This window comes from Argiope bruennichi, chromosome 7 (assembly GCF_947563725.1).
Source record: "Argiope bruennichi chromosome 7, qqArgBrue1.1, whole genome shotgun sequence".
NCBI lineage: Eukaryota > Metazoa > Arthropoda > Arachnida > Araneae > Araneidae > Argiope > Argiope bruennichi.
The window spans coordinates 90,562,167-90,574,332 of NC_079157.1; positions in this window are offsets into that span (position 1 = coordinate 90,562,167).

A 12,166-nucleotide genomic window follows, 5' to 3' on the forward strand; every position below is an offset into this window, starting at 1 on the left:
CATCGTTGTTTCCCTATTGGAAAAAAATGGCGCCAATCGCTAATGCACTTCTCTACTAATTAAACATTTATGTTTGAACAGAATATAAAATCCCAAATACATTTTCATTTAAGGGGTCAAAGGAACTACTCCGCTTACTTGCTTGGTTTACCATATTGATGGCAAACTCAAAGGGCACCGTAAAATAGATTTCAATCTATGGTTAGAATCCAGTTTATTTTGCATTTTTCACATCGCCAAAGATGGACGTCACAATGCCGAGTGGCCAAAGTCAAAAATCAAGATGATTGACAAGGCAAACAATTTTGTGAATACAATTTCTATAAGTATTACTTTTCTTGTATGTTTGAGTTATCATATTGATGATAAACTCAAGAAACACGTTAAAATAGATTTTAACCTCGCTTATATAACTCAAGAATATCTGTGTTGTTGAAAGTATCTATACGATGCATGTTGTCACTGAGTGGGCAAAAGATCGCATTGTAAAATCTTGCTTTGATTTAAATCCCCTAGTTGTCACCCTTTCAAATTGCCAACGGATACTAAGTCGCCAATGACAGAAACTTGTAACTTGTTTTCGACCTTGGTGATTTTCCATCTTTTGACAATATAGACGACGTTGAGCCGATTGTTGAATTTCAACCTAACTGATATTTCTGATATACGACTTTTTGCACTTTTAGGATCGATTTATTGTCTATTGCAAATTTTCCCTACGGAAACAAACTCTAATGCCTGAAAGCAGCTAATGCTAAAAAAGGAAAGCTCTTCCTTTCTTTGCAGCTGAATATCAGTAATTTATGCTATTCTTCAGGGAAACAGAAACTTTTTATTTATATTTAATGAAATCATTGCCTGTAACATAATACGCCAAGAGTTAAGAGAATAATCACCAAAAAGTTAGTTAATGGCTACTGGCTCAATGTTATCTGTTCTTGAACATTACCAATTATTTTTGTATCTAGTTAGAAAAAGGATTAATGAAATAGCTGAAGATCAATAATTTATGCTATTCTTCAGGATAAGATAAACTTTTTATTTGAATTGAATGAAATCATTGCCTGTAATTCAATATTCCTAGATTTAAGAGAATAATCACCAAAAATTAATTAATGGTGACTGGATCATTATTAACTGTTCTTTTTGAACATTACCAGTTATTTTTGTATCTAGTCTGAAAAAGAATTAATGCCCAATCTAACAATTTTGAAATTTTATCACCTATTATTTCAAAACATAGCGAGTAATATGAGACAAACCTGCCGACGTCCTAATTTAGTGGATTCTAACATAGACTTTTCTAAATGATTAGTGGCAAAGTTTTAAAAAATTTTAATCGAGCTTTTACTCACTCAGTACAAGCAAAATCGGTGTTTGGTCCTTTTTCTACCCAGATGTAGACTTTATCTTTATGTTATGTTTCATATTGTTAAGTATTTCCTTTTTCATGGCTTAGATTTCCCATGACTGAGTTGTGCTACTTCCTGACCGCTCTGAAAGCCAACTACCATAACGTGGAGTATCATAACTACAGTCATGCTCTCAGTCATGCGCAGTCCATGTACTGGATCCTGAAAAAGACTCCGGGAGTGTTTTCGGAGCTTGAGGTAAAGATTTATTTATTTTCTTCTATATTCGAAAAAACTATTGAAGCCCTCATATATGCAGTAACTCTCTAAATAGGTTTTTACAGAATTTAAAATTGTAATGTTTCACTTTTACGTGGATATTCTGTATTTTGATAATGGATGTTTAAGCAAAAATTTGTCACAGAAGCGTATAACAAGATTGCTTTACATCATGGCATCTAATTGTATTCTTCAGAGTATTATTAACTCTTGTACATTTGTTGTCCTATTTTTCTAATTGTTAAAAAATAATGATACAACTGTCTTACAGTAGACTCTCTCTAAGCCGATACATACGGGACCAGATACCTGTCGGATTATAAAATACGTCCGGACTACACAGAAGCATGCATATCCCTGAATTATACAATAATACATTTTTCTGCGTATGGAAAACGAACCAACAATTTGTTTAGCAGAAAAATGCTATGTTAAAGTGTTGAGTAGTAGCACGTTAAACAGACAAACCGTGTACTAAAAGGATGAAGGTTTCAAGTTTTATGAAAAAAGAATAACTCATCATCAAATAATATGTTCCAACAAGTGTGTCGAACTAGTGGGTGTGGCGAATTAAAGACAGCATACTGTACATCATAACGTTGAAATGTAAGAAACATTAATAACGTTATAACATTTAGACGTGAGAAACATTACTAATAATATATAAATTACAGAATACGATGGGGGGTAATAGTAAGAGAAAAATAATGAAAGTGCTGTTAGATTGCTTTGATAAAAAGTATTTACAATAAAAAAGAATGCAATGAATGAAGACTAGTAGAGTTTGCTCGTGTGCTTTGTCTCTTTTATGTACTCCCCCCCCCCTTTCCCCCGAAGAGCACCTCAGATATGGGTATGAAAAGATACCGATATGATAGTTGGCTCTCGCTACACTGATGGGTATAGAAATGATATAGGATCGGTTACCCCCTACCGATTATGGAACATGCTTCCTATTAGCATGGTGATGACTCCTAAGACTCAATGATAGTTCCCGCCTGAGCTATAGCGGCATTCCGGTCAGTCAGACTTTTTCTTGAGCTTCAGAGCAGGTCGGTGTAGCTACTTTTAATTGCCCTTCTCTGTGCCAAATTGAGGATGTATCGGAAGGATGCACCGTATATATACTATGTTATTAGATATCCTCTCAGACCGTAACCGTGATGACAATCTATGGTAGTTAAACTCCTTTTGTTCACATATTTAAGGGTATGAGAGATTCTGAAGTATTTCTGTAAATGAATAACAATAAAAAAGTAAAAACTGTAAGAAAAAATGTGTGTTATTTTTAAGATCTAATAAAGTGTAGATGGTGCAAAAGATATGCGACGATGATTACAAAAAATATTTTGCTAAGAGCTATGCACGCCTCTGCAATAATTGCATAAAGGATCGGCAAATAAAAAGAATACGCAGTTTTAAACATTTCACTGGATGTAAATACAGCTGCCATGATTTTGCGAATGTCAGAGATACGCATTAAATGCTTATAGACAAACATATTCGTTGCGGTATGGTAAACAAATGACAGTCAATGTTGAGATTCTGAAATCGTAAACAAAGTATTGTACATATTTTGAAAAGGCAAATGTCATAGTGTTTCTTGCGATGATAGAAACAATAAAAAAGTGAGAATGAAAAGTGTATTTTATAGCATTTTTGTAACTAATTTATGTGTTATTGCTTACAGAAAGTTATTTTAGTAACAAGTGCTCATAATTTTTCTCTTTCATGGACAATCTTTCAGAAGAGGAAAAATAAGTAGTTTCCCAGATATCATTTGCCGCAAATATCTATGTGTTTGAAGTAATTAGGGAAAAATAAACAAATCCTCCAACTTCACCCACTGGTCTGATTTCGCCAGTTTTTATTATTGTTATTATTATTATTATTATTTTACACGAAAGCTCATTACTTTTAGATATGTCCTCAATGGCAATCTGCACCATTTTTGAGAGAAGTTTCAGTAAAACTACTGCATAGTACATTTTCTATGAAGAAAAACCACGACAAATTTTCCCAACCACAATCACTGCGCTGATTTCGAAAATTTTTATTTCATATGAAAGCACTTGATTTCTAGATGCATCATCAGTGATCATTTATTACCTACCTTTCTGAAATTTTAAAAAATATTGCAAAATAAATCATTGGCAAAACTCCCAACATTAGCAACTGATCCGATTTCGCCAATTTAATTCGGCAATCTATATTTAAAATAATTGAAAAAATCAATAAACCATTCTCCCGGCCCACAACCACTGATCCACTTTTATGCAAAACAGTTTGTTTCATACAAAAGCTAGTAACAACTTGAATAAATTATCACTGGCCGTCTTACCTTCGTCAATTTTTTTTGGAACGATATATATATATTTTTTTAATTTTAAATTGTGAAAACATTTTTTTCCTACAATCTTTGGAAATGCTACAGAATTCAAATACGTGCAGCAAATCATCCAAAACGAAACATTAAAAAACAAATTTTGTAAATTAAATTTCAAATATCGGTCTACAACGTACATTGAGTCATCATTAACACTATAGGCATGCTGAATGCCATTGCCTAAAATTATTAATTAAAGAATAAATAATTGCTTTTTTAATAAATGTTGGAATATTAAGTATTAGCTAACTGATTATTATATTCCACTTGGCAGATCTTGTTAAGTAAAAACTTTTAATTTCATATTTGTTCTAAATTTATTATATCTTCATCATTTTTCATAATAATTAAATATAAGTAAGGAAATTATCAACTAATAATTATGGTTAATTTTCCAAGCTTTAGTAACTACTTCTTGCTTGAAATAGATTTTTTAAAAATATACAAATAAAAACATATTTTCACAAAGTTATTAAAATAAAAAATAATTAATTAAAATAAATCATTAATATTTTGATTAAATTAAATAAAACGTTAAAATGTGAAACAAAATTAAGTCTTTATAAAAATTAAATGAGTCATAAAGTAAATTGCATAGAGCCACAAAATGCCTGTATTCGACATTGAGCAGATTTCAAACTCAAAATTTCAATTCAGATTTTATCTTAGTATGGTGGTTTAAGTTTTATTGGGAAGGGACAATTTGCAATCATATGTAAGTCCAGTGTATATTTAGATATTTTGTCGATTTGAGGGGAGTGTCACGGAATTGTTGATCTCGAGGCTCTTAACCTGCGGACATAACAGGTGAGTGGAGTAGTGGTATGACAAAGAGATTACTTAGTAAGTGATTGTGCTTGGAAAAATAAAAGATTTATTTAGTAGGTAACTTATTACTAATAAATCGGGGATTTAGGTAATTGCAATTATAGGCAATAATGCATGTTATGAGACCCTTCTTTTAATATGATCATTTAGTTTCACATTTCAGTACGTTTTTAACATAATAATTTATTTCAGAGTAAAAATTTTTTAATTTTTTTAATTTTGTGAAAATATATTTGTCTTTATTTACCTATTATCACCACAGATTGCTTGGAATCCACGTTCTTGCAAAATATTATTAAAGCAGAACATAGATTTAAAAAATACTTTAATAATTTAGTGAACGCAATAAATTATAAGGGATATCTGATAAAGTAGTCTATTTTTCTAATATTTTATCATTTATATAATTTGTATTTTCACAAACTTATTTGTTTGGCAATTAGGAAAATAGTTTTTTTTAATCGGCATGCTAGTGGCTCCCTCTCAGCTTAGTGGCACTACCTAGTCTTTGTGATTGGAAATTCGCCACTGTATGGCTATGCAAATTTCTCTTCATTGTGGTTAATGAACATTTTTAATAGCTGATGAGTTGATTAAAATAATTTTAGATTTTATAAAAGAAGATCCTAAACAGCTTCTGGATATTATCTTGAGTTTTATCGTTTTTCAGGTCGTTATACATGATATTCTTTCTCACATTCTTTATCTCCTTTTATGTTGTTGTTCTTTTTTTATTTTCCCGTATATGTAGTATAGAGAAAGTATAGTCATCATCAAAAAATTCGAACTCCAGATTTTAACAAATATCCACGTTTTAGGCCTCCTTGAGTTCGAAAAACCCCATTTTTGGAAAATGTCCATATGTGACTAAGATAACTCTAAAACGCCTTGAGCTATACAGATGAAATTTGGTACACGATCTTTACACCAAATTTTCAGATTTCTATCAAATTTTGAGCAAAATTTGATTTGAGGAAGTCTGTCTTTTCAACTGTACGATTATAAGTTATTCCAATAACTACAAACCGATGGAAGCTAGATGCATAAAATTCGGTACACAGATTTAATATCTGTAGTGTAGATATGTGTCAAATTTTGAACTAAATCCAACAAAGAATCGATTTTGTGTTCGGTCTGTACTTTCAAAAACATGTAAACACAATAATCTGCAGATTTCTTTCAAATGTTGGGCAAAATCCGTTCAGTGGAAATCTGGTTGATCGAATGTTCTGTCCGGCTGTTCGAATACAAGTTAACATGATAGCTACAAATAAAGTGAGTTACATGGATAAAATTCGGTGCATAGATTTAACATTTACAGTGTAGAACCCATCAAAGTTTGGCTCAAATATAATGAAAACTTAACCGTCTGTCAGTCTGTAATTTCAGAAGCACATGAATGTGATAATTGAAAACCGCAGTGACTTAACTATATCAAATTTGGAACGGGATTTTGTGACTACAAGTGCAGTTTTGTGTCAAATTTTGATTTCAATCGGTTGAGAAAAATATGTCTAAAACACAAATTCGGTTTTTGGATACTATTAACTGCATGTCAGGGTTTAATCGCCAAATAACTCGCCAAGGGCAACACGATAGATTCAGTAAAAATGCCAAATTCACGCCAAAAGTGAATATTTCGTAACTATTGTACGCTAACATCATATAAGGCGTTCTTTAACATGACATTTATCAGGAGAGTACGCGAGAAAGTTTTGCGAAGACTATTTTCGCTGATTTTATTTTCAATTATTTATTTATTGCTTTTTATTTGTTTGTTTGCAAACCTCTGTAATTTCATTTGTTTTTGAAAAAAAGAAAAAAAAATACTTATAATCCTTTTGAAAATATCTAAACATAAATGCATCAAATTATAGATCCATATCTTGCATTTTTACTACCTTCTTCTTGCGTACAGTCGACCACCCCGCCACCACTGAACGTAGCAGTATCTCGACAGGATAAACATTTTTACTACCGTTCATATTTCAATAATAGCATTTACAGAAACTTTGCAGACGATCCAAAATAGATTTTCTTCTTCCACGTGCTACAACTACACTCGCTGCGAAACTGCAAACGAAATTCAGAGGTTAAAAGCCGCTGGCTCATTGTAAATATAGAGTCATAACAAGAAAAAAATTGGAGAGAAAACTTCCTTGTGCTTTGTCTGCTTGTTCACCGGCCGGTCAGATAAATATCATCCATGAATCAGCACCCTGGAACATTCGAAAACTCAAAGCAATCACTCCCAGGTGAAGTTCACTTTATCGGATTAAAGAGAAAAAAGAATATTGCAATCAGCGCCGAGATCTAATTTTAGAGCCATTCAGGTCTTTCGAGTTGATTTGCCGCTGTTTCAAAGGGCGGAAGTGCGATAATAGAGATTTCAAGGTCGACCAGGCTCTCTAATAACGCTCGCTTGGAAATAATAATGCGCTCGTGGAAGCTAGTGTTGCGTCTCCACTGCGTCAAATTTCCACAATGTTTCCTTTCGTTGAAATGAAGTGAAATCAATATTTTCAGTTATTGCTCGTGTTGCAAAGTTAGTGTATTATTTTACTGAGATCAATCTGTGAAATATATTTACGTTATGCTGCAGTAGCACACGTGTGCCTTGTTCACTAAATTAGTTGCACATTACTTCCATATAAATTTTTTTAGCTTTTCATACGCAAAGAGCAATCATAAAATACATTCATAATCATACAAAAGTGTAATTGTAAGAGTATGCATTTGAATGTAATCGTAAAAAAATATGATGTCCATGAATTTTCACTTTATAGACCTCGCTGACTTCAGAAGGGGGGGGGGGGAACAGAAAGGAAAATTGGAATTATTTCTTGTAGCGTATATGAGATTTGAAACACCAATTAGAATTACACGGATGAAATTTGTTATACGATCTTTATTCAGAAACTGTAAATATCTGCCAAATTTTAGAGGAAATTCGATTAACACAGATTTTGTCTATTCATTTGTATCCACAATAACTCAAAAACACAATAAATAAACCGTCAGAAATGGTCTTCGCAATTAAAAATGCCCTACTTGACCTCCCACAAAAGAAAACGGATCCACAATAAGTCAGAGAATGCCTTGTATGGCGGCTTAGTTTAGTTATATTAAAGTCCCGTTTGAAGCAACACTAGGACTATTTTGGGACGGACCTCGTCATTTTGAACCGCGATCAGATGACGAGGATGACACCTGAGCTGGCACCCCCCTCTCCACACCACACCACACCAGCGGAAGGACGTTTAGTCAGGACGGATTTAACGTGCAACAGACCCCCTTACACGACGGTTCTTCGGTAGAATCGGGTCTCGAACCTGAAACCCTCCGGTTCCAAAGCCGAGACCTAACCACCAGGCCACTGCGGCCACGCCTTGTATGGCGGCGTATAATAGTTACGGAATATCAAATATTAATACGAATTTGGCATTTTTAGTGAATCTATCGTGTAATTTGTAATTCAAGACCAGTTTTTGGCTATTAATCCTTGGCATGCAGGTAATACAACCAGAAAATCGATTTTTTTGAGCGCGTTTTTCCTAACCACTTGAAACCTAAATTTGACATAAAACTGTAGTCACAAAACCACATACCAAATCTCATGCATTTGAGTCATAGCGATTACAGGCTTGTGAAAATACAGACTGGTAGAAAATCAACTCTTTGACGGACTTGGTTCCAAATTTGATACATATTTCTACTTAGATGTTAAATCTGGATTCTAAACTCTATCCGACTAGCTCTCTTCGTTTCGCAGTTATCGTGTTAGTTTGCATTCAGACAGCAGGACACACAGAGTTCCTGAGAATGGATTTGGCTCAAAATTTGATAAAAAAAATCTACAAAATTGGTGTAAAGACCATATACCAAATTGCATCCCTCTAGTTCAAAGTATTTTTGAGTTATCTTTGTCACATATAGACAGACATAACGCCAAAAATGTATTTTTCGAACTCATAAGGTTTAAAGAGTGGTGATCAAATTCTCGAGTTCATATTTTCAGACGATTATAATACTTCGTACACCAAAAAGTGCAAAGTGGGTGAAATTTGGAATAAGGTTTTATCACCAAAAGTGATTACCTGAATCAAAGTTTTCGCCAAATCCATGAATAGTTTGAATGTCTTCGGTGAATTACGCGTTAACTTAAAATTGCAATTAACTAAATGAATAAATGATATTTACCCAAAAATTAAAGAAATGTATTACACTTTAAACTAAATCAGTCATATTTTGAACACTATAGCTTAAATACGCAATTTGCTAGGTAAATGAAATTCGGTGTGAAATCTTGATTAGAAAATAGTACAAGTGCGTCAGATTTTCTATCTGATCGATTGATAGTTTTAAAATGACAATTGACTTCTTTTTACTTATCTGCGAAGTTGAACACAAATCACAACGGACTATATAAGAAATTCTAGCGATAAAACAGAGAAAGAGGCCCAAATTGCATGATGCGTTTTGAACACAAAACGCATCATGTTACGTATATATATGCAAGCATATAATTCTTAAAAGCAGAAGTCAGGTTTGAAGACATAGAAGAGACATTTTACATTTTTAAATTCATTGTAATCCCTCCCGGGAAGGCATAATATATTTACAAGAAGAAACGCGGACAAGGCACGTCCACCACAGCGCGGCACAAAAGCAGAATTGAGAGAAGAGCGAAACAAACTATCCTTGGTCTTATATAACATGTGATTTCCGCCACGTGGCGATTCAATACACGTGTTGACCTTTGACAAGGACAACGGAAGGATCATTTTCATTTGGCACGTGGAACTGATGGCGCATTATTTTTACAAAACTTCAGTTGAATTAATTAAACAGAAAAAATGGAATGAGATCAGGAAACAAGAGAACACTTTAGAATGACCCCGACATGGGCCGCATTAGGCAAAAATTTAGGAAATATATATATGTAATGATATTTTTTAATCTAAATTAAATCTTAATTTATTTCCTAATTTTTTATTTGAAATTAGCCCATATTAATTTCATTCTAAAATGTTCTCTTATTTCCTGATTCGATTCCCACTTTTTGTTATTTAATTAATCCTACATGAGCTCTATAAAACGTGCTTTCAAAATTTTCACACGCTGTGACCGAAGTGATAAAAGTCCCTAATGTTTTCGACATTCTTATAAAGATATTTAGAAATTTTCTTTCCTAAATCGACACGTGGAAAAAAAATTCCTATAAAAATCTGATATTAAAATCACTGAAGGGGAAAATGTCGGTTTATTTTACTCCTATATCTCGATGTAGACTGACGCATCTTTTATAATCGTTTCTTGCATAAATTTTGCCTCCCTGGAGGAAATAAACAGAAGTTAAAATGGCAAAAGTTTCTTTTTTTCAGCAAAACAACTTATCAAATATGTTTACATATAGAAGACAATTTAGGAAAGAATATTGTTACTAATTTCAGTACTATTGTTATTATTATTACTTCCATCATCACACATTTATTGTTGATTTTAAAAATGAAGATAAATATATAATTGAAAATTAACTTCGAAATGCAATTTTTTATATCTGCAAAACATTGAAGAAAAAAATTTTTAAATTGTTTTTTTCTAAAAAAGATTATTGATTCTACATCGTGTATTGGACAACGGATTGTAATTATCTCCTCTGTGCAACATATCATACATAGAGAAATGAACTAGAAATAAATAAAATAGTATATTTTTGCTGATTAGATATAACTTTATCCAATTTAATGTGTTGTTATAGAATTTAAAAAATCGAGTTTTATTTTTAAAAAACAAAATTTTAATTTTTATAAAACTAAATTAAATACTTAATTTTGATTTTAAACAACGAGTTGCGGTCATTCAATTAAGTATCAGGAATTTGGAGGATGTTTAAAGTTGTAAAATAAAGGAAGTAAGGTCACAAAATTCTCATACAGTAAAACTTTCAATCAAACAAAAATCCTCTAATTATAAAAATCTGGGAAACAAGAAATTCAAATCCCACTTTTTCCAAGTCAATAAAAAAAAATTCTCACTATAATAAATAAATAAGAAAGAATAAAAACAAATATGAACTTAAAACATTCAAATTTATGTATAATTTCAAAGTGCTATATATTTGATAAATTGTAGTCCATATTACTTAAACAGAAGAGCGAGGCAATGTTTTTCATTCTGATAAAAATTCTACCATTTGAAAGCTTTTAGCTGATTCCTCGAAGTGCGAACAGGAAATCATGTAAAATAAGATTCGATTCGAAATCGTCTGCAGCCTGTCTCAACAAAAGGAAATTGAACTAACAAATTAAAAAAAAAAAATCTCAAAATATATAGTTTTTCAGATTTTTAAAGTAAAATATGTTTTTTTTAAAGTAAGATGCTTAAAAGCATGAATGTTCTTCGTTTTAAGTTTTAATTTAATTAATTTTTCAGCTTGACTTTTTTAAACTCATTAACAGCCAAGTTTTTATTTTATTTATTTATTTTGAAATTTTTGGCCAGATAAGCTGTATATTTATATATATATATATATGCACAAAAGTGTGCATTAATATATATAAATATATATATATATATAAAGTTTTAAAACCAGATATAATTGTGTAGCAATACAATTATATCTGGTGTTAAAAATATTTGGTGTTTTTGAAAAAGGATAACGTATCAATAAAGATGATCAATAAAATCATTTTAATTAAAAACAAAAGAAGTAAGATATTTATATACTGCATTTCAGTATAATATAAAAATCAAACCAAAAATATTATGCGTCAAATATGAGAATTCTGTTCCGTTCAACTTTACATACGAATTTCAAATTTGTTTGGTTATTGTAAAGAATACACACATTCTGCAACACACATTATTAGCTGATATATTTATATAAAACGAAGCGAAATGGCCAGGCGTTCCAAATATATTTTTGACTTCCAGGGATTTATGTAAAATTCCAGAATCCCCAAATGGGAATCATGGCAACTAATGGGTTAAAGCAAGAATAAAAGAATTCTATCAATGGATTCTTTAATCCAAGCTCTAACTCTCGTTCGCTTTGATACCTGCTTTTATACGCCCGCACGTTGCAGCAATATCAAATACATTTTTTATGTTACTCTTCAGTATTTCTATTATTAAGAGTACATTTTTTAATATACTGATTGAAATATGATTGAAAATAAACGAATCTAAGTTAAAGTAGTATCGTGCTGATGTTTCAGACTTGATGCTCGAATTTCTTTTATTATTGTTTATATATTTAATCGCAGTGGTTCCGGGCTTGTTTATAGTTACAATATATCAACGGATATACCACGTGCAT